Here is a 25,186-nt window from a genome sequence, read left to right on the forward strand (position 1 = left end):
CAGGCTTGGCCAATCTGAACTACTGCATCCTAGACCCAGGCTTGGCCATTGCAGTGAAGACAGCTCTTGTGGCCATAACCCCACTCAGATGTACATGCCAGCTACCCTCAGGTTCTAGGAGCATTTTTGCAATTTTTATTTCTTGAAGGCACTGATAGTGATCTGATTTATTAAAACTGTAAGTTGGCTGGGTGCGGTGGCTCACACCTGTAATCCCAGCACTTTGGGAGGCGGAGGCAGACGGATCACGAGGTCAGGAGATCGAGACCATCCTGGCTAACACAGTGAAACCCCATCTCTACTAAAAATACAAAAAATTAGCTGTGCCTGGTGGTGGGCGCCTGTAGTTCCAGGTCATCGGGAGGATGAGGCAGGAGAATGGCGTGAACCCGGGAGGCGGAGCTTACAGTGAGCAGAGATCGCACCACTGCACTCCAGCCTGGGCGACAGAATGAGATTCCATCTCAAAAAAAAAAAAAAACCTGAAGCAAATACGCGTTCATCATGGGTTTCCTTTGTGTCAGGCACCGTGCTAGGTGCTTTTTCTGCATATCTCATCTTGGTCCTTTTGATATCCCATGAAGAAGGTGTTGTTATTCTTATTTTCCATTTGAGGCAACTGAGGCGGAGAGTGGTTAAGTGAGTTTATGCAGCTTGTAGGAGGCTGATTGAGGCCCTGAACCCAGTACCATACCATCTTTCCTGGCTGCGCTCACCGTCTGAGAGCTTGGTTCTGCCAAATGGCACTTCACTAAGCATTGAGCAGGCTGGGTGGGCTACTTCTGTGGGCCTCCTTTGTATAGATACCAAAAATAAGATTCAGTCCAACTAAAAGCCCGTTAATTATGCCCCACGACTACAGATTGAAGGGTACTTGGGCCTTGATGGATGGAAGCTGCCTTTAAGTCAGACTCAGAGGAATGTCGTAGCCCCTCACCCTTTGATGAATTTGTCTCTGCCTGGCAGGGCCTGGCAGCTGCCCGGGCTCTGGCTCTCTTCTCTATTCCAGGAAGCCCAGCCGTGCCAGCTCTGACTTGTCAGTCTTTTTGTCCCAGGGAGTCCCTAGAGACCTCTCAGTAATGCATTCTACCTACTGGGCTTGGCTGGCGTGCTTCCTGCCCGTAGGGCCTGGTATGTGACTTTGCCATCAGACTTTGTGATTGCAGCTTGTGGGCGGGGGATCCCCAGGATCCTCTTTAACTGGGTGCTGAGTTTTCATTTTAATCTGACAGTTGAAGAGCTCTGGAGTAGGAGCCAGGATATCTTGATTTCAGTCTCACTCACTGCTTATGTGTCCTTGTACTTCTCTTCTCTGGGGCTAGTGTCCTCAACTGCTAAGTGATGGGATCTAGTATCCCTTCCCGGCCTGAAATCCCAGGAGTTGGGGAGAAGCAGGAATTGGGTTACAAAGAGGGCAGAGGGTTACCAGCTGATTTCAGAGGGTTGTCTCCTCCAGGACCCAGCTGTCTGCTGGCTGACAGGTCAAGCACCCGGGATCCATTACATTAGATCAGTCCAAGAGACCTTGGATTCTGCCAGTCCTAGGCGCTTCTTAAAATCCTTGGCCTTACATCTTTGTGGGAGTGGGGAGGGGGCAGAGGGAAGAACTTGGGAATTGGTGCATGGTGGGGATGGGGAAGAGGGCTGTGGACTCAGCCATATTTGAGCCATGGAGGAGCAGAGGGGCCTGTAAAATGGGCCATGATGGATTGTGACCCAGCTTGTGGGTCAGTAATCCCTTTACTAAGAGATCCCCAGGTGCACCTTAACTGGAGCTCAGTCATAAAGGCAGCAGTAGAGAATGGAGCTTTCATAAGGGGTCCTGAGGAAGAGCCTATTAGATTGTTCTTTCAAATTGGCCGTGACAGATATGTTCCTTAGAGAGCCATTATTTTCAGATGGAAACTGGATACTTTGGTCTGGAAGATTTGACCCTAGGCTATTCAGCCAGGACGGATGGAATAGGAAGTTGGCCCTATAGTGCCTCATGGCCAAAGTGCTTTGGCCATGGTGGCCAGAAAGGGATGCAGAATGTTGAGAGGGCAGCAGAGGGATTGGAGATAGGCATGCACGAGGCACCAGGCCCCTCCAAAGGTGTCAGAAAACCAAAGATCAGCACATGAAACCACATCAAGACCTTGAGGGAGCACACAGATTTCAGATATGGGAGTGGGCTGCTCAGATTTTACAAGATAACCCTTTTGTCTCAGGCAATGAACCAGTGAGCTTTCCTTGAACCAAACAAGCTTATAATACACTACAATTACCTGTACAAGTGATTCCAGTACCCCCTGTGCATCAAGCAGTTTTTATTGGGCTTTTCCCCTGGGATTTCTTAAAGTCCCCTCTGCTAAAGGGGACTTTTTAAGAGGCTTAAAAGCCTCTGCTACAGTGATCAAAGAGGGTTCCAGGATGGCAGTGGACAGCTGTAACTGCAGCAAAAAGTTCACTTAGGACAGGGGTTCTCCTGGGGAACCTTCTCTGAGCCCTGTGAATGTTGGCAAGGTGTTGTGTATGTAGTGATGTGTGTTTCTCTGAGCAAGAGCATGAAACCTTCAACCAGAGTCTCAGAATGGTCTTTTGTCTCGCAAAAGGTTAAGGTTAAGAACCCCAGTCAGCTCTATGAAAGCAGGGCTATGTCTGATTTGCTTTCCATTGTTTTCTTAGTACCTAGCTTAGGTACCTGGCACTTAGTCGGTGGTTAATAAATAATGGCTGGATGAATAGCTGACTAAGAAGAATAATGATTCATGACTGGGGAAAGCTTTTTTATTATTTATTTATTTATTTATTTATTTATTTTTTTGAGACAGGGTCTAACTCTGTTGCCCAGGCTTGAGTGCAATGGCACGATCTCAGCTCACTGCAGCCTCAGCCTCCCAGATCCAAATGATCCTCCCATCTCAGCCTCCTGAGGAGCTAAGACTATAGACGTGTGCCACCACACCTGGCTAATTTTGAAAATTTTTGTAGAGACAGTGGTATCATTTGGATCAGTGGGGCCTGGTTGTAGGTGATTGGATCATAGAGATGGATTTCCCTCTTGGTGCTATTCTTGTGATAGTGAATGAGTTCTTATGGGATCTGGTCATTTAAAAGTGTGTGGCACCTCCCCTACTCTTCCTCCTGCTCCGGCTGTATGAAGTGCTCACTCCTGCTTTGCCTTTGGCCATGACTGTAAGTTTCCTGAGGCCTCCCCAGAAGCAGATACTGCTATGCTTTCTGTACAGCCTGCAGAACTGTGAGCCAGTAACATCTCTTTTCATCATAAATTACCGAGTCTCAAATATTTCTTTATAGCAATGTGAGAATGGACTAATAATGAAAATTGGTATCAGGAGTGGGGTATTTCTATAAAGATACCTGAAAATGTGGAAGCAACTTTGGAACTGGGTAATAAGTAGAGGTTGGGAGAGTATGGTGGGCTCAGCAGAAGGCAGGAAGATGAGGGAAAATTTGGAATTTCCTAGAGACTTTTTGAATGGTTGTGACCCAAATGCTGATAGTGATATGAACAGAGATAGCCAGGCTAAGTATGTGTCCACATAGAGATGAGAAACTTATTGGGAACTGGAGTAAAAGGTCACTTTTACTATGTGTTAGCAAAGCGCCTGGTTTCCTTGTGTCCCTGTTCTAGGGATCTGTAGAACTTTGATCTTGAGAATGATGATTTAGGGTATCTGGTGGAAGAAATTTCTAAGCAGCAAAGCATGTAAGATGTTACCTGACTGCTTCTAATGCCTATGCTCATATGTATAGACAAAGAAATTACTTAAAGCTGCAACTTATATTTAAAAGAGAAGCAGAGCATGAAACTTTGGAAAGATTGCAGCCTGGTCATGTGGTACAAAAGAAAAGCTCATTTTAAGGGGAGGAATTCAAACAGGCTGTAGAAATTTGCATAAGTAAAAAGGGGCCAAGGGCTAATAGCCAAGACAATGGGGAAAAGGCCTTGAGGCATTCAGAGACCATAGTGGCAGCTCCTCCCATCATAGGCCCAGAGGCCTAGGAGGACATAATGGTGTCGTGTGCCAGGTCCAGGGCCCTGCTGCCTTGCACAGCATCAAGACACTGTTCTCTACAGCCCACACTCCAGCTCCAGCTGAGGCTCAAAGGGGCCCAGGTACAGCTTGAACCACAGTTTCAGAGGGTACAAGCCATAAGCCTTGGTGGTTTCCATGTGATGTTAAGCTGGCGGGTGCACAGAGTGCAAGAGTTGAGGCTTGGGAGCCTCTGTCTAGATTTTGGAGGATGTATGGAAAAGCCTATTTGTCCAGGGAGAAGCTTGCTGCCGGGGTGGAGCCCTCATGGAGAACCTCTACCAGTGCAGCAGTACGAAGGGAAAGTGTGGGGTTAGAGCCCCCACACAGGACACTGCCTAGTGGAGCTGTGAGAAGAGGGTCACTGTCCTGCAGACCCCAGAATGGTAGATCACCAGCAGCTTGTACTTTGTGCCTGGAAAAGCTGCAAGCACTGAACTCCAGCCCTTGAAATCCACTATGGGGACTGAACCCTGCAGAGCCACAAGAGCAGAGCTACTTAAGGTCTTGGGAGCCCACCCTTTGCACTAGTATGTCCTGGATGTGAGAAATGGAGTTGAAGGAGATTATTTTGGAGATTTAAGATTTAATGACTGTCCTGCTGGATTTCGTACTTGAATGGGGGCTATGGTCCCTTTCTTTTGACTTATTTCTCCCTTTTGGAATGAGAGTTTTTACCCAATGCCTATACCCCCATTGCATCTTGGAAGTAACTAAGTTGTTTTTGATTTTACAGGCTCATAGGCAGAAGAGATTCCCTTTGTCTCAAATGAGACTTTGAACTTTTGCGTTAATGTTGGAATGAGTTAAGACTTTGGGGGACTGTTTGGGAGTCATGGTTATATTTTCCGGTATAAGAAGGACATCAGATTGAAGAGGGGTCAGGGGTGAAATGATATGGTTTGAAGCTGTGTGTCTGCCCAAATCTCAAGTGGAATTGTAATACCCATTGTTGGAGGGGGATCCTGGTGGGAGGTGATTGGATCGTGGAGGCGGATTTACCTCTTGGTGCCATTCTCATGACAGTGAGTGAGTTCCCATGAGACCTGGTTGTTTAAAAGTGAGTGGAACCTCCCTTACTCTTCCTCTTGCTATGGCCATGTGAAGTGCTTGCTCCTCCTTTGCCTTTGGCCATGATTGTAAGTTTTCTGAGGCCTCCCCAGAAGCAGATGCTACTGTGCTTCCTGTACAGCCTGCAGAACTGTGAGCTAATTAAATCTCTTTTCATCGTAAATTACCCAGTCTCTGGTATTTCTTAAAAAAAAAAAAAAAAAAAAAACTCTTCAGTGTATTATAATTTATTTTATTTGACAATCTAGGAAGTTCGCAGCCACCAGCAGTTCTAGTGCAGTTTCAGGTGCAATTGGGAGTTTGGGAATCTTGGTGGAGCTGTTAGTGTAGCAAACCTTGTATGTAAAATAACATGCGTACTTTTGATAGCACATGTGAAGGTACCTCTCTAATACTGACCTCATTGGTTTTGTTTTCAGCAAAATTGACCTGGGCCACTCAACATGGCTTTATCATGCCTGATGTTAATGCATGTTCTCTTTTTACAATAAATTCATGGCCATCAGATGATACCAATTCGACATACATGGCATCAGGACCTTCATAGCCACCATAGGTTTTCTCCTTGCCATCCATTTTGTTCTTCTGAAATTCTACTTTGCTTCCTCAGGAGCTTTAGTAGTTCCCCAGAGTTCTTTTTCTGCCCCAGCTCAAGGAGCCACCACAGCCCAGTCCCCATGTACCACCCCATAGCTACCATAGCCCAGTCCCCATGTACAGCCACAGCCCCTATTCCAGGGCCACTCAGCCACCCTCAGCTGCCTCCCTATCCTCAGGTATTTCTTTTCTTTTCTTTTTTTTTTTTGTTAGTTCGTGTCTTTTATTAACTCATACAGTTACTTGTCTTCTGGCTTGTTGAAGCAATAAGTCAGACAACATTTGCCACAATAATGTCTGTCAAAGTGGCTTGCCATAAACACCCCAGTACCACATTCATCAGACGGGCACTCTCGATGAAGACGACTAATTTTGCCATTCTCATCCACCTTATAATATTTCAGGACAGCCAGCTTAACCTTCTTTCTCTTGTGCTTATTCTTCTTGGGAGTGGTGTAAGACTTCTTCTTCCTTTTCTTAGCACCACCACGAAGTCTCAACGCAAGATGAAGAGTAGACTCCTTTTGAATATTGTACTCAGACAAAGTATGTCCATCTTCCAGTTGCTTGCCAGCAAAGATCAGTCTTTGCTGATCAGGAGGAATTCCTTCCTTATCCTGGATCTTGGCCTTTACATTTTCTATCGTATCTGAGAGTTCAACCTCGAGAGTGATGGTCTTCCCCGTAAGGGTTTTCACGAAAATCTGCATTTTGGTGGCGGCTCCACCGCAGATGGCGGATCGAAAAAAGCCGTCAAGTATTTCTTTATAGCAATATGAGCACAGACTAATACAGATGGCGTCTCCTTATGTTGTCCAGGCTGGTCTCAAACTCCTGGGCTCAAGGGATCCTCGTGCTTTGGCCTCCCAAAGTGCTGGGATTACAGGCATGAACCACTACACCTGGCCTGGGAAAGCTTTTAATATAGCTTTTCATAGCCTTGTGGAAAAGTTCTGGTTTAATTTTTTAAATAAGCATTTATTAGTATTTAGCTCCAATCACATCAGTTATTGTAATATTATTACTAGTACCGCTACCACCCCCACCACCACTATTATTTCCTCGATGACTACCAGACACTATTTATTAGGCATGCATGATATGCCGGGCATTATGCTCAGCCCTTTGCAATATGATCTCATTCAATCCTTACAACCATTCAGTGAAGTAGATATCATTACCCGCCTCTTACTGATGAGGCTCAGAGAGCAGTTAAGTTACTTGCCCACAATCCTGCAGCAACAAAGTGGAAACGCCCTAATTCTAACCCAAGTCAGCCTGGCTCCGAAACCTATATGCTCAGCCATTATTTAATCTTTGGGGATGGGTGGTTCAGTGCTGAGAACAAAGACTCATGTACCCTGGTCACAGCTTGTCACACACAAACCCCAAGCTCAAAGCCCCTGTGAAGTAAGAAAGGAACACGTTCATGCTGAGTCTTGGGTAAGGTCAGGAAGGCCACTTGGGGTGGGCATGGTGAATCTGCAGGGTCAGTGGATGATCTTGACAACCTTCTCCTTAGTTAAGCCTTTCACACGGTCCATTTTCTCCAATCAACTGAGTGTTTGGAGGCTGGCAAGCCCCCCTGCTAGAGAGGATCAGGGAATCAGGCACTTGGAGCTGTCAGGAAGAAATATCTAAATCATTTGAACAGGTAACAATAGGATAGTGTAAGCTTGTTTAGTGCAGGGAAACTCATTGCAACAGAAACCCCCTCCCAGCTCATCAATGAGCATTGCAGCTAAGGGATTTTCTGTGAAGTGGACACAAAGAAGACTTCCCCAGAGCCCTGGCAGTGAGGTGAGGAAGGGTCTGGGCCATCAGGAGCCAGAAAGAGTGGTAGTCCTGGCATCCTCATGGGCAGATGAAAGACTATGGGAGTTGGGTTGGCGTGCTTTTGCCTTAGACTGGGAGTTCCAAGATGGAGTCTAGTCTTATCTCAGGCATGTACTAACTATGTAAATTTGCTAAGTCATCGTTCTTTGGGCCTTATTTTCTTCCTCTCTAAAGTGAAGGCACTTGATTGCATGATTTTAGTCAGTTTTGACATGCTGTCATCCCTAGAGACTTCTCAGCTACAGTGACAGGACAAGGGGCTCTTTGTAATGATTACATGGTTATGGGGTATAGCTTGTGCTTGTCTTTATGTATGTCATTTATTATTTTAATTTTTGTTTTTTGAGACAGAGGCTCACACTGTCACCCAAGCTGAAGTGCAGTGGTGTAATCTCAGCTCATTGCAACCTCCACCTCCTGGGTTCAAGCGATTCTCCTGCCTCAGCCTCCTGAATGGCTGTGACTACAGGCCCCCGCCACCACACCCAGTTGATATTTGTATTTTTAGTGGAGACGGGGTTTTTCCATGTTGGCCAGGCTGATCTCAAACTCTTGACCTCAGGTGATCCATCCACCTCGGCCTCCCAAAGTGCTGGGATTACAGGTGTGAGGCACCACACCCGGCCTTATTATTTTTAACTGTGACAAATGTGCAACCACCACCAACACTGGGATGTGGTACATTTAATCTTCACAACAACCTCATGAACGAGGTACTATTACTACCCCCATTTTTCAGACAGAGACTGGAGGCTTAGAGAGGGTGACTTGTCCTAGGTCACATTGCCTTTAGGGGGCAGAAGTGAGACACTTATCTGGGTAGTTTGACTTCAAAGCCATGCCTTTAACCACTGGGCAGACCTTTCTCATTTTTTTGAGCAAGACTCACAGCAAGAAATGCTTTTCCAAGCCTAACCCTGGTTGTCCACAGATATATGCATATCCGATGGAAATACTTTGTGCTCCATACCTTGACAGTTCTTATTTTCCTTGCTTTTGGCTTTCTCTTTTGGGAGTGTCATTATTGTATTAGTTTCCTGTGGCTGTGGTAACAAATGACCAGAAGCCAGGTGGCTTAAAACAGCAGACCTTTATTCTTTCACAATTCTGGAGGCCAGAGGTCTGCAATCAAGTTGTCAGGAGGGCTCTGCTCCCTCCAAAGGCTCTAGAGAGAATGCATTCTGTGCCTCTTCCAGCGTCTGGTGGCTTTGTCTGGTCTTTGCTGCAGTCTCTGCCTCTGTGGTCATGCTGCCCCTTCCTCTTCTCTGTGTGTCTGTCATACGGATACATGTGGTGCACCTGGGGTCCCCCGATAACCAAGTGTGCTCCTCCTCTCAAGATCCTTTGACTTAATCACATCTTTTGCCAGGATGTTACCTTGCATGGATGTTACCTTCCTTGCATGTTCTGGGAGTTAGGTCATGGCAGTCACCTTTTAACCCACTACAGTTATGGTCTTGTGAATTTTTTACAGATTAAGTGTATCTCAGTCAGTTCTCCTAACTATTCTTTTTGCATCTCAAATTGTCCCATCTTTGGCCTGTAGGAACCCCTTGGAGCCAGCCCCTGTACTCTTTTAAATTTTGTATTATTTTTCAGACAGGGTCTTGCTCTGTTGCCCAGGCTAGAGTGCAGAGGTGTGATCATGGCTCACTGCACCCTCATCCTCCTGGGCTCAGGTGATCCTCCCTGCTCAGCCTCTGAGTAGCTGGGGCTACACCCAGCTAATTTTTTATTTTTATTTTTTTGTAGAGTATGGGGTCTTGTTATGTTGGCCAGGCTGGTCTTGGCCTCCTGGGCTCAAGTGATCCTCCCACGTTGGCCTCCCAAAGCACTAGGATTACAGGTGTGAGCCACCGCACCCAGCCTCCTGTACTCTTCAGGCGTGACCCCATCAGTCCGTGAACAAGCCCATGCTCTCTGACACAAGATGTCACAGGCTTGTGTATTCCTGCCCCCCAACCAGGAATTCCTCCAAGTCACCCTGATTTCTTTCAGTAGGAAATGACATTTCTGTTATTTTCTATTCTCTTCTATTTCATTAAAGAAAAACACTGATTATAATCTACTAAATTGGTTTCATGGACCTACTTATGGGTTGTGACCCATAGTTTGAAAAATCACTGTCCTGGGCTATTTTGCCTTTCTTTACTTTCTTCATAAATTTAGGAAATTCCTTCCCATCAGAAAGTGGGGTACCCTCAAAGAGAGGGTCAAGTGTTCATCCACTGGCTCCTCCATGGCTACAGGATGGGGTCTGCATACAGAAGGCCTGCACCATGCAGCCTGCACCCAATCCAGGGACCCTCAGAGCCCCTGCTGCCCTCATGGCACGCTGCTTCTCTTCTAGGCCCTCCCCCTTCCTCCTCTTCTTTCCCCTTCCTCCTCCCTCTCCCTTTTCCTCCTCCCCTTTCCGCCCTGCCCCTCTCCATCACTGCCTGGCCTTCATTTTGCCATTCTAAGAGGCTAATGTGAAAATTGCTCACAGATGGCACAAACAATATGGAAAAGAGCCTCTCTCTTCATTAGAGCAACACAAGATAGTGTTTTTAAGTGATTAAATTGTTACAGCAATAATTATGTTGAAATCCAAACACCTCATCACACTGCTACAACCTCTCACCAAGGGCTCTTGAGGCCCCCTTGGGGTTTGGCAGGGGCCACCCCAATGGAGAGCCCAAGAGTGGACTGTCTAGGCCTTTCTGGACCTTTCCTATGAGGCCCGGTGGGGCAGAAATTTCTGAGTAGTGTTGGGGCCTCCATTGGCGCCCCCTCCCTGTAACCAGATGTAGAGGACCTGGCCCCAAGCTAGGCTGTAGCTGAGTTTGTCTTTGGTGGCTATCCCATCCCCATTGGCCTCCTCCTTGTCCCACAGCCACTGTGCACCCTGAGTAGCCGCAGGTGCTCCTAGAGGGCTGTCCTGCTTGCCCCTCCTTGCTGGCCACCCCTTGCTCTCTCTGCACCCTGCCCAGAGTCAGCTGGCACCGAGGGAAGAAAGTGGACCGAGTGAAGTCCTCTGCGAGACACGATTGCAAGACAGACACTTCATCTCGTACCCTGCCGTGGAGTCTGGGCATTGTCTGGAGCACCTTGGGAACTGCTCTCAACCTTGTTCTTCCTCCTTCTCCATTACCGCAGGGCCTTGTTTCTTCCTTCCAGGGCTATGGAACAGCTCCCACCTCACCTCCTGTCCTTCAGCTTCTCTCCCTGCCTGCTGCTCCAGGAAAGGAAGCATAGACAGCTACCCAGAAATGAAGACACCTTCATGTATTTGGTTATCTTGGGGGGATGGGGTGCAGATTTAAGAGATTTAAGAGAGACCTAGAGAAGATGAAACGCACCTGGTATGAAAATTACAGACTGGCAGTCTTGTGACCTCATTTTAAATAAACATAAAAATAAGACTTAAGGCAGGTGGCGGTGGCTCATGCCTGTAATTCGAGCACTTTGGGAGGTTGAGGTAAGTGGATCACATGAGGCCAGGAGTTAGAGGCCAACATAGTAAAACCCGGTCTCTACTAAAAATACAAAAATTAGCTGGTCATGGTGGCACGCACCTGTAATCCCAGCTACTCGGGAGGCTGAGGCGGGAGAATCTCTTGAACCGGGAGGCGGAGGTTGCAGTGAGCCGATATCACACCACTGCACTCCAGCCTGGGTGACAGAGCGACTTAAGTTTCATATAGTGATTGGTCAAGGCAGTCAGGAAAGAGGGAAAGGAGAAAAAGAGGGAGGTCAGAGCAAAGGCAGTGGGGAGGGAATGGCAAATGAGCACCTGGCCAGAGAGGGGACACAGAGAGAAGCAGAAGGGAGGGAGAGCAGACTCTGGAGAGGCGGAGAGAGAAGGGCCATGATGTGAGGCAGCAACTGGTCACTTACTCACAGACCCTCCTGAACTTCATTTTGGGTTAAGGATTCCAAGTGTTGTTGCCTCTTCTCACATCTGAGATGCTGATTAGTCAGCTCTTCCGTGGCTCTTTCTCTGGATCTTTCTGTCTCTTCCTTTCAGTGGGCATAGCTCATTTTTCCAGTGGAGGAAACATTTTGGTCTGGGTTTTGGTGGGAAGAAGTCATAGCTGGCTTGTGTGCTCTTCCTGTCTTACCCCCGGCTCCAAACAGAGTGCCAAGGTGTGGTGGAAACTCCATGTGTTTGGTGGGGAGGGTAGGCAGCTGGCTGGGTGAACCAGAACTTCCAGGTGGCAGCAATGTGTTAGAGGAAGGACTCATCAGGAATAGAGACAGGGGCAGATGCAGTGTGGGGAGGTGTCAGTGATGGCCACCCCTGCCCCACCCCAGGCTCTGATGCATGGAGGCTTCCCAGTCCCTCTTCTATTCAGATTCTACTTCTGGTAAGGGACCTGACCAATATTTGAAGAAATATAAAAGGCCAGCTTCATCTGCTGGGGTAGGATTACATCAAGGAGGATGAAATTAAAGGCTTTTCATGGAAAGAGATCTCCAGGATAATTTGATGGAAGACTTTAATAATTTCAGATTCAAAGTGTCCCCCCACCCCAACAAAAGATGCCTTAAAAAAAGGATTCATTGATTTGGGGAGTCACATAAAAATATTATATCCATGTATTTCAATGGACCCTGCCCCTTTTCTATGTGCTGGTGACAGATGACCCAAGTCTCTGCCACCAAGGGAATAGAATGAAGGCTAGGGAAGGGGAAAATGGGTTAAAATGGCTTAGATGTGACCTCAGGAAGAACGTGGAACCATTTTACCTGCTTTAACTGGCTTGACACACTTTATTGGAGAGAAACCGATGCGCTCTCCTACCCTTAGATGAGAGAGTGGCATGTCTTATGTGAGTGGGGAGGTGAACTCTTCAAGAGGTTGTGCTGTCTCAAAGCCACACAGGGTCGTTCTAGGACCCAGGATCTTTTGACCTTACCTTTGGTCTCCTGCCACACCGACACTGCTTCCAGGGTGTACTCAAGTGTCAAGCTCACCTTGATCGGGCTTTCCCCGGGGAACAGTAGGCTCCTAGGCATCCCAGAGCTCATTCCCTCTGTCCCTCTGTCTGAACGCCCCATTTGGATCCAATCTCAAGGACTCCACAGCTGCTGTGCTCTCATCGCTCTGGACACACAATGTCTGGAAAACTCTTGCTGGACTTCTAGTGCTTTCTCCCATGATCAGGGCTCATCAGGAGGATGACAGACTCATATATCAAGGGCTTTGTAGGGCAAACAGATGCAAACGTTTGCCTTGTGATCTGCCCTGAAGAAACATGGCTGATGTGATTGACAGAAAGCCAGCCCTAGTGGTGGCGAACACTGATGGTCAGCACACCAGTTCCTTATGTGCCAGCTGACTCCACAGAGGCCCAAGGGGCTCCTCCACTGTCCAAGGCCCTTTTCCTTGGCTGAAACAAGGATGTGACTCTTGACATGCTTATTTGTGTTCCCTGGGCCTCCCTGACCACCAAACACCCCTCTGGGTAAAAACACACCTTGGAGATTGTAGATTCCCTGAAGCCAGGAGCTGTGCTCCTGAGGGCCCTCCTGACAAAGTGTGCCTTGTGCAGAGAGGGAGGGCCATGGAAAAGTTGATAGTCATGATGACACAAGGGTTAGCAGTGCCTCCCTGGGGTCCTGGCATGTTTCAGTGATGGGTGGAGGAACAGAAGGGACATCAGCTCCTAGGGGCTTGAGGAAGGCAATTTCTTGGGACCCAGGTGAGTCCAGAGGTCATGGCCGTGGTTTCAGCTGTAGGGCGGAGGGACTTCTCCAGCAAGGGTGAGAAACCTCATGCTCAGTTCTCTGTTTTTTCTTATACCATGAAAAATAAATGTGAAGTAAAGAGGGTTTCAGGGAAAGATCCATCCTTCTTCCCTCCCTCCCTCCCTTCCTTTTTAAAGTATTTATTAAGCAGGCAGTAGTTGCCTTATGCTGTACTAGGACACTCAAGAGTGGAGAATGTGTCTGCTGCCCTCCTAGGAACTCGCAGTCTAGTCAGGGAGATGAAATCACCACCGAGCAAGGCAGCAGAAGGAGGCATGCAGCCGCTGATGGAGCGGCATAGCCATTCAGACCTGGGTGAGCTTTGGGAAGCCTGGTGTAGCCACGGAGGGCGTTGTGGAGGAGGTGGCCCAGAGCTGGGCCTTGAAGGATGGGAAGAAGTTGGAGAGGTGGGTAAGGTGGAGGGAAGCATAATTGAGAACAAAACTGGTGTAGGGCAGTGGTTGATGATCTGAGTTTGAATCCTGTCTATACCATGAAATATCCATGTGGCCTTAACAATTCACCTTCCTATGTGAGCTTCAGTTTCTTCATTTGAAAAATGAGGATAATAACAGTATCTCCTAAGGTTGTTTGAGGATTAAATGAAATAAAATGTGAACTACCTAGGGCCAAGGTTGTTCTGAGCACACACGCTTTCAACATACATTAGCTATTGTCGTTCCTGCCATGCTGGTGCGACTGCCCAACTTCTGCCTTCCAGTTGCTGCTACTGTGTCCTCCTGCCCTCCCTACCTTGACCCTGCTCTGATGAGAAGGCACCTGAATCTCTCCTCTGGGCCACATGTGCACCTGGCTGTGTGCTTAGGCTTCTGGCCAATCCCCTATGCCTAAGCAGAGGAAGCTAGAGCCCCTCCAGCAGGTGTGAACTGAACCCAACTTCCCTCCTGCTCTTTTTCGATTGTCCTCCTAGGCAGAAAGTTTCCCTGCCAGGCCTGCTGTTGTTTGTATTGACAGCTTCAGCCACCTTTTCCTTCCAGTGGCTCCCTAGCTGGGCGGCTGGGGAGTTGGCCTTTTGCTAGGTGAGGGGGCTGTGATGCCCTCAGAGGCATCTGCCCACCCGCTAGGGCATCTGACATTTTGTCTGCACCAAGGCAGGGGCCTCTCTGCTGATTGGGGCTGTCCCAGCTGTCCTAGTGGTAATCCAGTTTCATTGCACTGGCAGTTGAGCTGGCAAAGCTTTGGTGCAGGATACCCAGCACCAAGATAAAAGACACCTGGCATTTCTGTGTGGGGGAGAGAGGGGCACCGTGGGCACCTGGCAGGAGGTGTCCCTTCCCAGCCAGGGTCTAGGAGCCCTTCTGAGCTCCTTCTGCAAGTGAAGTGGCTGGGAGGATTTCCTCTCTTCCTGCCTAGCCCAGCCTGGCTGCAGGCTACAGAGTCATCCTCTGCCTTGCCCTGTATGGGGACCCTGAACCCCCTCTTACCTGTCAGCCTCTGGGGCAAGCAGAAGGCCCCATGGCCCGGTGCCAGAGCTAAGTCCCTTGGGAGTAGACAAACCAGGCCTCCTGTGACCTGCTATTTAACTCAGACAAAAGACTGCCTGACTACTTTGTGGTATGTTTCTGAAGGCAGATAGAAATGTGCTTGAAGAAGAGCAGTGAATAAGAATCTCTGGGTTGCACGTGCTCCTGGCACCCACTGGGAAGAGGAGGCAGCCCGGGCTCTGCACTGTCAACAGTTCTGCTGATGGTTCTTAGCAGCAGCCACCTCCAGCCATTCCTACTCTGCCAGGAAAAGGTGAAATGCAAAGAAAAGCAGACACCTGCCTCCTCTTCTAAGGGCGTTGGGCTGAGCTCTGGGTGGCTGGACGCCGTCTCAGGAGCCAGGTAAGGGGGAACTCTCTTGGGAGAGGGCTTCTGTGACAGTCCATAAATCCATATTGTTTTGAGCACAAATGAGCAAATGATTTAAAATTAGCGTAGTCTACTTCAAAACTACGTTTTTGTCCCTTTCGTGCAACACCATTGGATGCTGATGTCGGACAGCGTGATGTGTTGGAAAGTTCGCTAACCAGGGTTCTAGAGTCCTGACTGGGTTCTAGAGTCTGGGTTTCTAGAGTCCTTGGGCAAGACCCCTCTCTTGCTGGATCTATTTTTTCTTCTGTAAAATGAGAAAGTGCACCTGGGTGATCTCTGGGTTCTTGGAGAAGCACTCCAGCCAGGCAGTTAAGAATGTGTGGGGCTGCACAGCACTGGTGGTCCTGGGTCTAGTTCCATCTCTGTCATTTACAAGCTGGGTCATGTCTCTCAGCCTCAGTTCTCTCATATGAGGATGGGAGTAATCCTAGTGCCTGCCTTTCAGGGATATTGTGAGAATGAACAGAGATGCACACATAGCACGTAGCACGGTGTCTGGCTCCTACACAGCACTCAGTACAGGTCTGCTGTTTTGTTTCTTTCATTGTAATGATCATTGTCGTCATTTCATTGTCTCTTCTAGTTCTGACAGTGTTGGCTGTGTGGCTCATTGGGGATTCTCGAGTGCTTCTCAAGCTTTTATTACTTGAGTATCTTGTCAGAAGGCAGATGCTGACTCTAGGGTCTGGGGTGGGACCTGAGTTTCTGCATTTCTCATGAGCTCCCTGGGGATATGGATGCTGTTGACCACGGGCCACACTTTGAGTAGCCAGAATGTGATGCTACTAAAGCATCGATGCCCAGTATAGGTGGATGTGTCACCCAGGGCCAGGCCTCCGAGTCGATGGGAGCCTCTTAGGGTCCAAGGAGAGAGTGACAAGCCTGGTAAGCTCAGCAGCGGCCGCTTCCCTCTGCCTCCAGGAGAGTAGGCAGCACAAATGTCTCATCAGACAGGAGTGAGAGGGGACAGAGGCCTTTGGGGGCAATGAGGTCAGGAGAATCTTCCCAGCTGATTTCATGAAAGGATTTTAAAGATGATTCTTGCCTTGAATTCCTAATTTTCTCATCATTTAGGACTGATTATTAGGACTACTGCCTTATGGGCTTGTCTCTCCAAGTATGCTGAAAGCCCTTTGAGGACAAAGGTCTTGTCTCAAGTCGCTGTTTGCCAGAGCTCCTACGACACCACTGGGCTTGTAGGAGGCACACGGGTTCCATCTGCCCCACAGACCCCCAGCCTTGGAGCTTGGTAGGGGTGGGGATGAGAACACTAACTTGGAGTCAGGTGATCCCAGGTTCGAAGTCCAGCATGATCATATACTGTTGAGCAGCAGTCAGGGGCAAGTTCCTTACCCCCTCCGAGCTTCCTCATCTGGAAATGAATGGCAGTACCCACTGCTGTGGACTGAATGTTTGTGTCCCCTTGAAATTCGTGTGTTGAATCCTATTCCCCAGTGTGATGGTATTAGGAAGTGAGCCTTTGGGAGGTCATAGGCGTGGAGGCCTCATGAATGGGATGTGTGCCCTTATATGAGAGACCCCAGAGAGCTTGCTCTCTCTTTCCACCATGTGAAGGTACAAGAAGCCAGCCTTCCGCAACCTGGAAGAGAGCCTTCACCAGAACCTGACCATGTCGCACCTTGATCTCGGACCTCCAGCCTCCAGAACTGTGAGAAATAAATTTCTATGGTTTATAAGCCACCTCAAACTACAACACCCACCTTATAGCTTTATAAGGCTGAATGGAGATAATGAGTAAAGAACGTAGCTCATGGTGGGCTTATGCTTCCATGTCCCGTGTCCCCTTCTCCTCCTCTCTTTTTTCTCCTTGTCCTGTATCATCGGGCTAGACCATGCCCTCTGAGAACCCTGGAGATGCTTAGAGCTCCATGCTCACCTCTGAAGCCCTCACTGTGCTTCCTGTTTCCAGGCTAGCTCCAGGTGTGAGAAATAGAAGTCTAACACTTGTCCCCATTTGTCTCAGCCACCTTCTTCCTGCTCTTGCTGCTCCGTTTATCTGGCCAAAAATGTTGCTCTTCCAGGAATAGCACTCGACTCACAGCGTGTCCCGGGGATGGGTGGAAGGGCACCCCCAGAACTGAGGGTTCCTGATTCCGAGAATCTCCTGCAACCCCTTGCACGACCACCAGCATCCCCAAGAGGCTTCTGTGTGCTCTCAGTGGACGAGTCTTTCTCCACCACTGGGGAGACTGGAGTGTGTTTCTCTGCTGCAGAGGAACACCCAGCTTGGGGCCATTGACACTATGACCTTGTTACTAGCTCACATCTTAACCCATCTTGGAGTTCACAGATCGTTTCCTTTGGCCCTCACAAATAAGCCACGAGGTGGACTGGTTATATTACCGCCCATTTAACAGATGAGGAAACTTAGAAGGCACGTGATTCGCCCAGGCGCACAAACAGATGATGGCACCTTGGTCATCTGACCCTAATTTGCCTTGAGTGGCAGCTGCCCACAGGGCCACCAGCGCCACGCAAAAGAGTAGAGTCAACCAAGAACATTATATGTTCAGTAACATTGAGTTCAGAGTCTTCTTGGCCTGGAGCTTCATTTAAGATGAAGTGCCATCAGCAGGGTAATTATCATTATGGGCATGTTTAAAGTACTAAAATGGCCATATCAGGCTTTCAGAGCCCTGTAAATCTGAGACACAGTGAGTGCAGGGCCAGGCTTCGTAGGACTCTCAGGCCTTCTCTGTGGGGAGCGGAGAGAGCCGTTTCCTGGGATAAAGAGGACTCCCTGCAGATGCTGGCCCCTCTTAATCGCTGCCCAGGCCTTGTTCTGTTCACGTGGGCATGTGTGTGTGATCACATGCACCTGCTTTGAAAGCCTTTGACTTAGACGTTGTCAGGACGTTGCTCTGTGTCTGAAGCTAGGCTGCCACGTCTGCTATTGATGGTGTTCAATTAGGGACCGGAGAAGCCTTTAACTTTTATTGTTTATTAATAAAGATAAATTGGAAGCGTCAAAAGTGTACTGAGTTGGCTTTTTTAAGTAAAAAGGGAAATGAAGCGACAGTCCCCTCAGATGAAAGGGGATGGGCTGTGTTAGCATTAGAAGGCCCCTGAGCCAGGACAGGCTTCTGGGGGAAGGGAGGGTTTCTCCATCTCCCTGTTGCTACTGTGGGGGTTTGCTGGGGAGAACCAAGCATAGGCAGAAGGGAAGCGTGGCTGGGCATGGAGATTTTTTGAGATAAGGACCCTGCTTGCGGCACATCTCCCAGTGGGATGTGTGAAAGACGATTGCAAACCTCTGAGCTGATGCAAACTGAAGATCTGTGAGCGTGGGGGTGGGAGAAGGGCTCTTGGGGAGAGAGAGCACCGTGATTAGTAGGACAGAGCTTGGAGGTGGCCAAATGTAGGTTCAAATCCTGGTGTTTCCACTTATGTGCAGTGTAACATTAGAGCAGCGGCTGCACCTTTCTGAACCTCATCTCTAAAGTGGGGCTCTTTAGACCTGCCTCCCAGTGTGTGTGCAGATTAAGCACGATAATGTATGTAAAGTGCTTGGCGTCCTGCCTGACGAGTTGTAAGCCGCCGAATAAATGGCAAGAGGGGGCCTCTGGTGCCCTGTGTTTCCTGACGCACTCTCTCTGTCACTCTAGCCTCGTTAGAGTGTTAGTTGTTGAACATGACAAGTAACGTGTACTGAGACCCTACTCAGTGCCAGGGCTATGCCTGAAGTTCTGCAGCAAACAGGAGGTGGAGCTGGCATTCAAACCCGGCTTTCCCCATTCCAAAGCTTCCCCTACACCACCCCGCCACCATCCTGTGGTGCCACTTCCCAGGTTGAAAGGCCTCTACTTATAACACAGAGTCCTCTCCTCCCACAAGAGTTCTGCAGCTTCTGCCAGGGTCTTGCCTTGGCCTTTCTGGAAAGAGCCCTCCCAGACACCAAAGACTCTCGCAGCCTGCCAGCCTGCCTACCCCAGAGACTTCAGAGAGACTCTGTTCCTCTAGGGACCTGCTCAGAGTTGAGTCTGTCAGACCGGAGACCTGCTGCTCTGTCTGGAAATCCCAGTGATCTGGAGACAGCAGATTTGGGAACTGAAAAGAGACAGAGAACGGAGTCCGGAGACAGTGGGAGGTTCTTTGCGGGAGCTCTCAAGAGACCCTCATGGGCAGGAGGGGGCGATTCCCCTTGCCAGGGCTTCTCTCCCTCCTCTCTGCCAGTCTTCCTGCCCAGCTCACGGAGTCACCAAGCATGTGACCTGCCTACCTGCTTGAGCAGGTGGCCAGACTGAGCATCCATCATCTCCAGGGAAAGCGAGATGCGAATGTCCCCCTTGCACTTCAGGTGAACTTTGCCTTGTCAGCCAGGGAGCAAAGCCTGGGGGAAGACAGACCAGGGAGGCCAGAGGACCTTGAGCAGCTGTGGGGCTTGCTTCTTGCCCCCTTTCCATTTTCCAGGCAGAGGAGATAGGAGGGCAGCTGAGTGACCCAGGGTTCCCAGCTGAAGCCTCATGTTAAGGTCCCTGCAAAGGGTCAGGTTCCTTCTCTGCATGCCATGAACTCTTCTCAGAGATCATCTTGGGTTAGGAACCAAGCACATCCCACCCCAACCCCTTCCCCACTCAGAAGGGGAGAGATGTTTGAATAATTCTTGGAAACACGCTGCAACCACCCAAGGTGCGCTGAGTCAGCTATGCAAATTGAGAGGCGTAGGTCAGAGTCCTGTTTGTGTTTTGAAGTTGCAAATTCCCTGGCAAGCCTTGCGCTGCACCCTGAGTCCTGTGTGCCGCCGTCACCCAGGGCCTTCCTGACATGCAGCGAGCTGAGGGGTGTTGGAGAGTGCCCCCAGCCCCACCCCATAGCTCTCCTTGCTCCTGCTCCGGATGCCTGGTGATAGTTACTATTTTGAGTTAAAGCAATTATGTTTTATTAAAAAGGAAGTCCCCCAGGGCGGGGTAATACTGTTGAACCGCTATCAGTCATGGACAATTTAGTACGAATTAATTAATCGGATGCTTTCCTGTTGCCTGCAGAGTGAATGGTGTGTGATGAGTGTTTGGAAAGGGCATGAGGTCACCAGGTGATTCAGGAGAGATAGCAAAGGAGCGAGCCAAGGGCGTTCAGGATAAGCATGCCCTGTGGTTGCCAGCTTATCTCGTTTGCCTTTAAAATTATTTTAGTAAACATTTTCACAAAAGTATATCAATCATCCCCAAAATGCACAAATCATAAGTGTATGGCTTTGAATTTTTAGGAAGTGAATACACCCTTATAGCCAGCACCTGGGCTGTGAAACAGTTCCTGCTTGCTCCTTTCAGACCCCCAGCCAGCCACTGTAACCCCCAAGGCATCCGCTATCCTGACTTCCATAGATACATTTTGCCTCTTTTCAAACTCTGTGAGCATGGACTTCTTCAGCGTATCTACCCTTTGTGTCGGGCTTTTCCTTCGTTCAACGTTTCTGTTGGTGAGATTCACCCATGTTGTTAAAGTTTGTTCGTTTTCATTATTGTGTGGTGTTCCATTGTAGGAATATACTACAGTTTATTCTATGGTTGGTGGACATTTGGATGTCTAGCTTTTGACTTTCATGAATAGTGATGCTTTAAATGTTGTTGGCTATATCTTTCTTCTTCTTTTACATCTCAGGTTATATGCTGTTCTCCTGGGAACCGTCTTCTGACCCCCACCCCTGGGGAGCATGGGTGCCCCTCCTTTTCCCTCCCATGGCACTCTGTCGTAATCTGGGAAAGATGAATAGTGACATTTTCAGTTCCTAGGCGAATGTCTGGCAGTGGTAGATGCTCAAAAGTGTTAGTTGAGTGAATGAACAAATTTTATGTTACAGTTTTGCCCAGGGCTTCTCTTGATACCTAAGAAAAGCAGTGCGGGGAGGCTGCGTTGGGGGAGGCTGTGTTGGGAGCCTTGGGGATCAATTTGGATTCTTCCCTAGCAAGAGTGCTACTCTTGGCTGGGTGTGGTGGCTCACACATGTAATCCCAGCACTTTGGGAGCCAAGGTGGGTGGATCACGAGGTCAGGAGATTGAGACCATCCTGGCCAACATGGTGAAACCCTGTCTCTACTAAAAATACAAAAATTAGCTGGGTGTGGCGGCGTGCGCCTGTAATCCCAGCTACTCGAGAGGCCAAGGCAGGAGAATCACTTGGGCCAGGGAAGTGGAGGTTGCAGTGAGCCAAGATCGTGCCATTGCACTCCAGCCTAGGTGATAGAGTGAAACTCCGTCTCAAAAAAAAAAAAAAAAAAAAAAAGACTGCTACTCTCTGGTCTCCCGGCTCCACCTGGGTCCTGATGTCCCTGAGAATGAGCTGGAGGCCATAGCCATGGTCAGAGGTATCTGCGAGTTTCCCACAGTGCCCCCCAGTGACAAGCTGGTGCAAAACCAGCTTCTGCCTGCTTCAGGTCTCTGAGGACCCCAATGCCATGGGCCTCCCCAGACGTAGGCATTTGATGGCCAGCAGGAGGGAAGAGTCATGAAGAATAGAAGAGAAGATGTAGGAAGAAAGAGAAGAGGAGGGAAGGAGGTGAGAGAGAGAGAGAGAGAGAGAGAGAGAGAGAGAACCATGAACACATATTTTTGCTTTTTTTTCCAGACGCCAGGTGGGGGGCAGGGAGGAAGTCAGACAGGCAAGGAGCGGGTGTTCTCGAGGGAAGCAGGTGTCCTTATGTTGGAGTTGTATTGTTTTCACCAGCAAGTGACACAGTGGAAGCAGGAACAGGAGCCTGTCGAAATCCAATGTCAGGGTGCCCTGGTGGGATAGGCTTGTTTTTTTTTCCCCCCCTGGCACTTGGCAAATCCCTTTCACAGGCAGAGTGAGTGGCTTCCTGGCCTCTCCGGCTGAGCAGTGCTGATTGAACAGGTTATTCTTGATTCATACACCTTTTGCTGAGCCGCATAGCAAATGCGCTGTAAATTTCAGTGCTTTAGAGAGCGCCTGGATACATAAAGAAGGACTGCTTCCCCTAGTAAAGTGGAGGCTGCTCAGATTCCACAAACGGCGAGCCATTTGGGGTACAGTTGCTGTGTTTCCAAAGTAAATATTACTTCTTAGAGAAGATTCACACCTAGAATAATTGTTTCTTGTGGTGATCTGAAGCTGAAGCTGGTTTAAATGTTCATTTGTCTCTGCCCAGGTTTTTTCCTAGTGGGGCGTGCCAGGGTGCTTAAAGCCCACACCGCAGAATGCCTCTTCTTTCTCCTGGGCTCCTTTCCCTACAGAACCATACCTCTCCCACCCTGAGTTATCTTGTTCCTAGTGTGATGCCATCTAAACCCTTAGCTTATGCATATGTTTATTATTATTATTATTATTATTATTATTATTATTATCATCGAGAGGGAGTCTTGCTCTGTCATCCAGGCTGGAGTGCAATGGTGCAATATTGGCTCACTGAAACCTCCGCCTCCTGGGTTCAAGCGATTCCCCTGCCTCAGCATCCCAAGTAGCTGGGATTACAGGCACCCGCCACCACGCCTAGCTAATTTTTGTATTTTTAGTAGAGACGGGATTTTGCCACATTGGCCAAACTGGTGTCGAGCTCCTGACCTCAGGTGATCAGCCCGCCTTGGCCTCCCAAAGTGCTAGGATTGCAGGTGTGAGCCACCACACCAGTCATGTTTTATTATTTATTTAACAGTTATATAGCACTTACTATGTGCCAGGCACTCTTCTAAGCTCTTTGACAAATACTGACTTACTTCAAACTCTTAAAACTCTACAGAGAGGTAGAGTTACTATCTCTTTGGAGATACAAATTAGTATCCCCATTTTCCAAATGCGGGAAACAAAGCACAGAGAGGTTAAGTAACCTGCATAGGATCACAAGCTAGTTGGTGGTGGAGCTGAAATTTGTCCTCAGAGTTCATGCTGTTTATTCTTATGCTCTGCTACCTGTCAGTGATATCTTCTTCTTCTTCTTTTTTTTTTTTTCTTTTGAGATAGAGTCTCACCCTGTTGCCCAGGCTGGAGTGCAGTGGCATGATTTCGGCTCACTGCAAACTCTTACCTCCCTGGTTCATGCCATTCTTCTGCCTCAGCCTCCCCAGTAGCTGGGACTACAGGCACCTGCCACCATGCCCAGCTACTTTTTTGTATTTTTAGTGGAGATGGGGTTTCACCATGTTAGCCAGGATGGTCTCGATCTCCTGACCTCGTGATCTGCCCGCCTCGGCCTCCCAAAGTGCTGGGATTACAGGCATGAGCCTGGCCCAGTGATACCTTCTAAAGTGGCATGGTGAGCAAGGGCTTGGCTTTTTCAGGGATTAGAACTATTTTTTCTGTGCCTTAAAATCATTTCTATGCAAGGTGGCCCTTGACCTTACAAGAGCAGGGGTCAGGCTGAGAGTGATAATCCCACGCCTGATCACGCCTGTAATCCCAGCACTTTGGGACGCCAAGGTGGGCTGATCACCTGAGGTCAAGAGTTCAAAACCAGTCTGGCCAGCATTGTGAAACCCCATCTCGACTAAAAATACAAAAAGTTAGCTGGGCATAATGGTGGACGCCTGAAAGCCCAGCTACTCGGGTGGCTGAGGCAGGAGAATCGCCTGAACCCGTGAAGCAGAGGTTGCAGTGAGCTGAGATCGCACCATTGCACCCCAGCCTGGGCAACAAGAGTGAAACTCCATCTCAAAAAAAGAAAAAAAAAAGGAGAGGTCGGTGTCTGGCCAGTGGTCAAAGCCTACAAAGCACAAGCTTGTCCTACGATTCAGCTGCATCAGGGGCGCCGTGGACAGAGGTGGAAAGGTTAACTTGGAGCTTATCCTGGAACCAGTCTCTTGGGGAAGTCATCCCCGTGTCCTGCAGTCTCTCCTCTTGGGGTCGGCTCCTGTCTCAGTAAGTGGCTCCATCCTCTAGGCAGGTGCTTAGTCTGGAAGCCTGGAAGGCATCCTTGCTTTTTCATTTCTCCATGACCCACATCTGATCCCCAGGTCCTGTCAATTCTACCTCCTAAAATGCTCGCAAATGCAAACGTCTCTTCCTCTACCACTTCTACCTTCCTCACGTCGCCCTTGTCTGTCTCCAGGACCTCTTCAGTGTCCACCCAATAGATGTCCCAGACTCCAGACTTAAGCCCTCTAAAACTCTTTTCAGATTGCAGTCAGAGTGATCTTTCCATAAGAAATTCTGGTTATGTCACCCCTTTACATAAAACTTTCAGTGGCTCTGTGGTACCCCTAGAATACAATCCAGACTTCCTAGCGTGGCTGCTGTGGAGCCATCTTTGACCCGGATCCTCTTCCCCCAGGGTAGCATCCCTTGCTGCCTTTGGATCAGGAAAGATCCCTGTCTCCTGTCCCCTCCAGATATGGGCTCATCCTCCTCCCACCCCTCTGCTTCCCATTTGCTGCCAGAAAGGGGTCTTGACGTGGACCCCAAGAGCGGATTCTTGGACCTCATGCAAGAAAGAACTTGCTGCAAGTCCATAGAGTAGCACGAAAGCAAGTTTACTGAGAAATTAAAGGAATAACACTTGTTGCCAGGAATTTGCTTTGTTTACTGCTAGTAATCTAGCAATCCTAGATCTCAGAATCACAACAGTAGTAACAGGGTTATTTTTTTCCAACTTACTCTGTGTTCAGGTGTGGAATTTCTGTCTCCCAAGAGGAAATGTGACTTCACTTTGGTGCCAATGGACAGAAAATTCTACTTTTACTACATAGGACACGTTTGGAATGTACTTAATAGCTGGTTTTTACACCTTGATTTCAAGGTGGGAAGAAATGGATTATGAATCTCTAATAAATTTAAATCTCTTAAATCAGTAGGTGCTTAATATTTTTTGATTTAATTAATGCCCATTTGAATTTCATGGGTTCTATTAATTTAAAAAAGTATAGGACCCCAATCCATCGCCATCAAATTGCCCTTGCACTTTTCCAAGGTATAATATGGGGTTTTATGCAAAATTCAAGCTAGCATGTAACTTTCTTTTAACCATAGCAAGCGGGAGAACTGTTTCCTACCTTCTTTACATGTTGTGCATTGTTGTGGTCCAGAAATACTAAACCTTTTTTTTTTTTTTTGATAGAGTCTCG

The 25,186-nt window shown here is 48.5% G+C and overlaps 1 protein-coding gene and 2 pseudogenes across 2 annotated transcripts in view; 1 reads left to right on the forward strand and 2 right to left on the reverse strand.

The window, feature by feature from the left end:
* Window positions 1-25,186, forward strand: part of GRIK4 (glutamate ionotropic receptor kainate type subunit 4) — a 436,221-nt gene that overhangs the window by 51,368 nt on the left and 359,667 nt on the right. The window lies entirely within an intron of this gene.
* On the reverse strand, window positions 5,339-5,687 carry LOC104657244 (annotated as a pseudogene).
* Window positions 5,905-6,451, reverse strand: LOC104657230 (annotated as a pseudogene). The gene has a single exon (XR_747256.2). The product of XR_747256.2 is annotated as a ubiquitin-40S ribosomal protein S27a pseudogene (transcript).

Source organism: Rhinopithecus roxellana, chromosome 15 (genome assembly GCF_007565055.1).
Source record: "Rhinopithecus roxellana isolate Shanxi Qingling chromosome 15, ASM756505v1, whole genome shotgun sequence".
NCBI lineage: Eukaryota > Metazoa > Chordata > Mammalia > Primates > Cercopithecidae > Rhinopithecus > Rhinopithecus roxellana.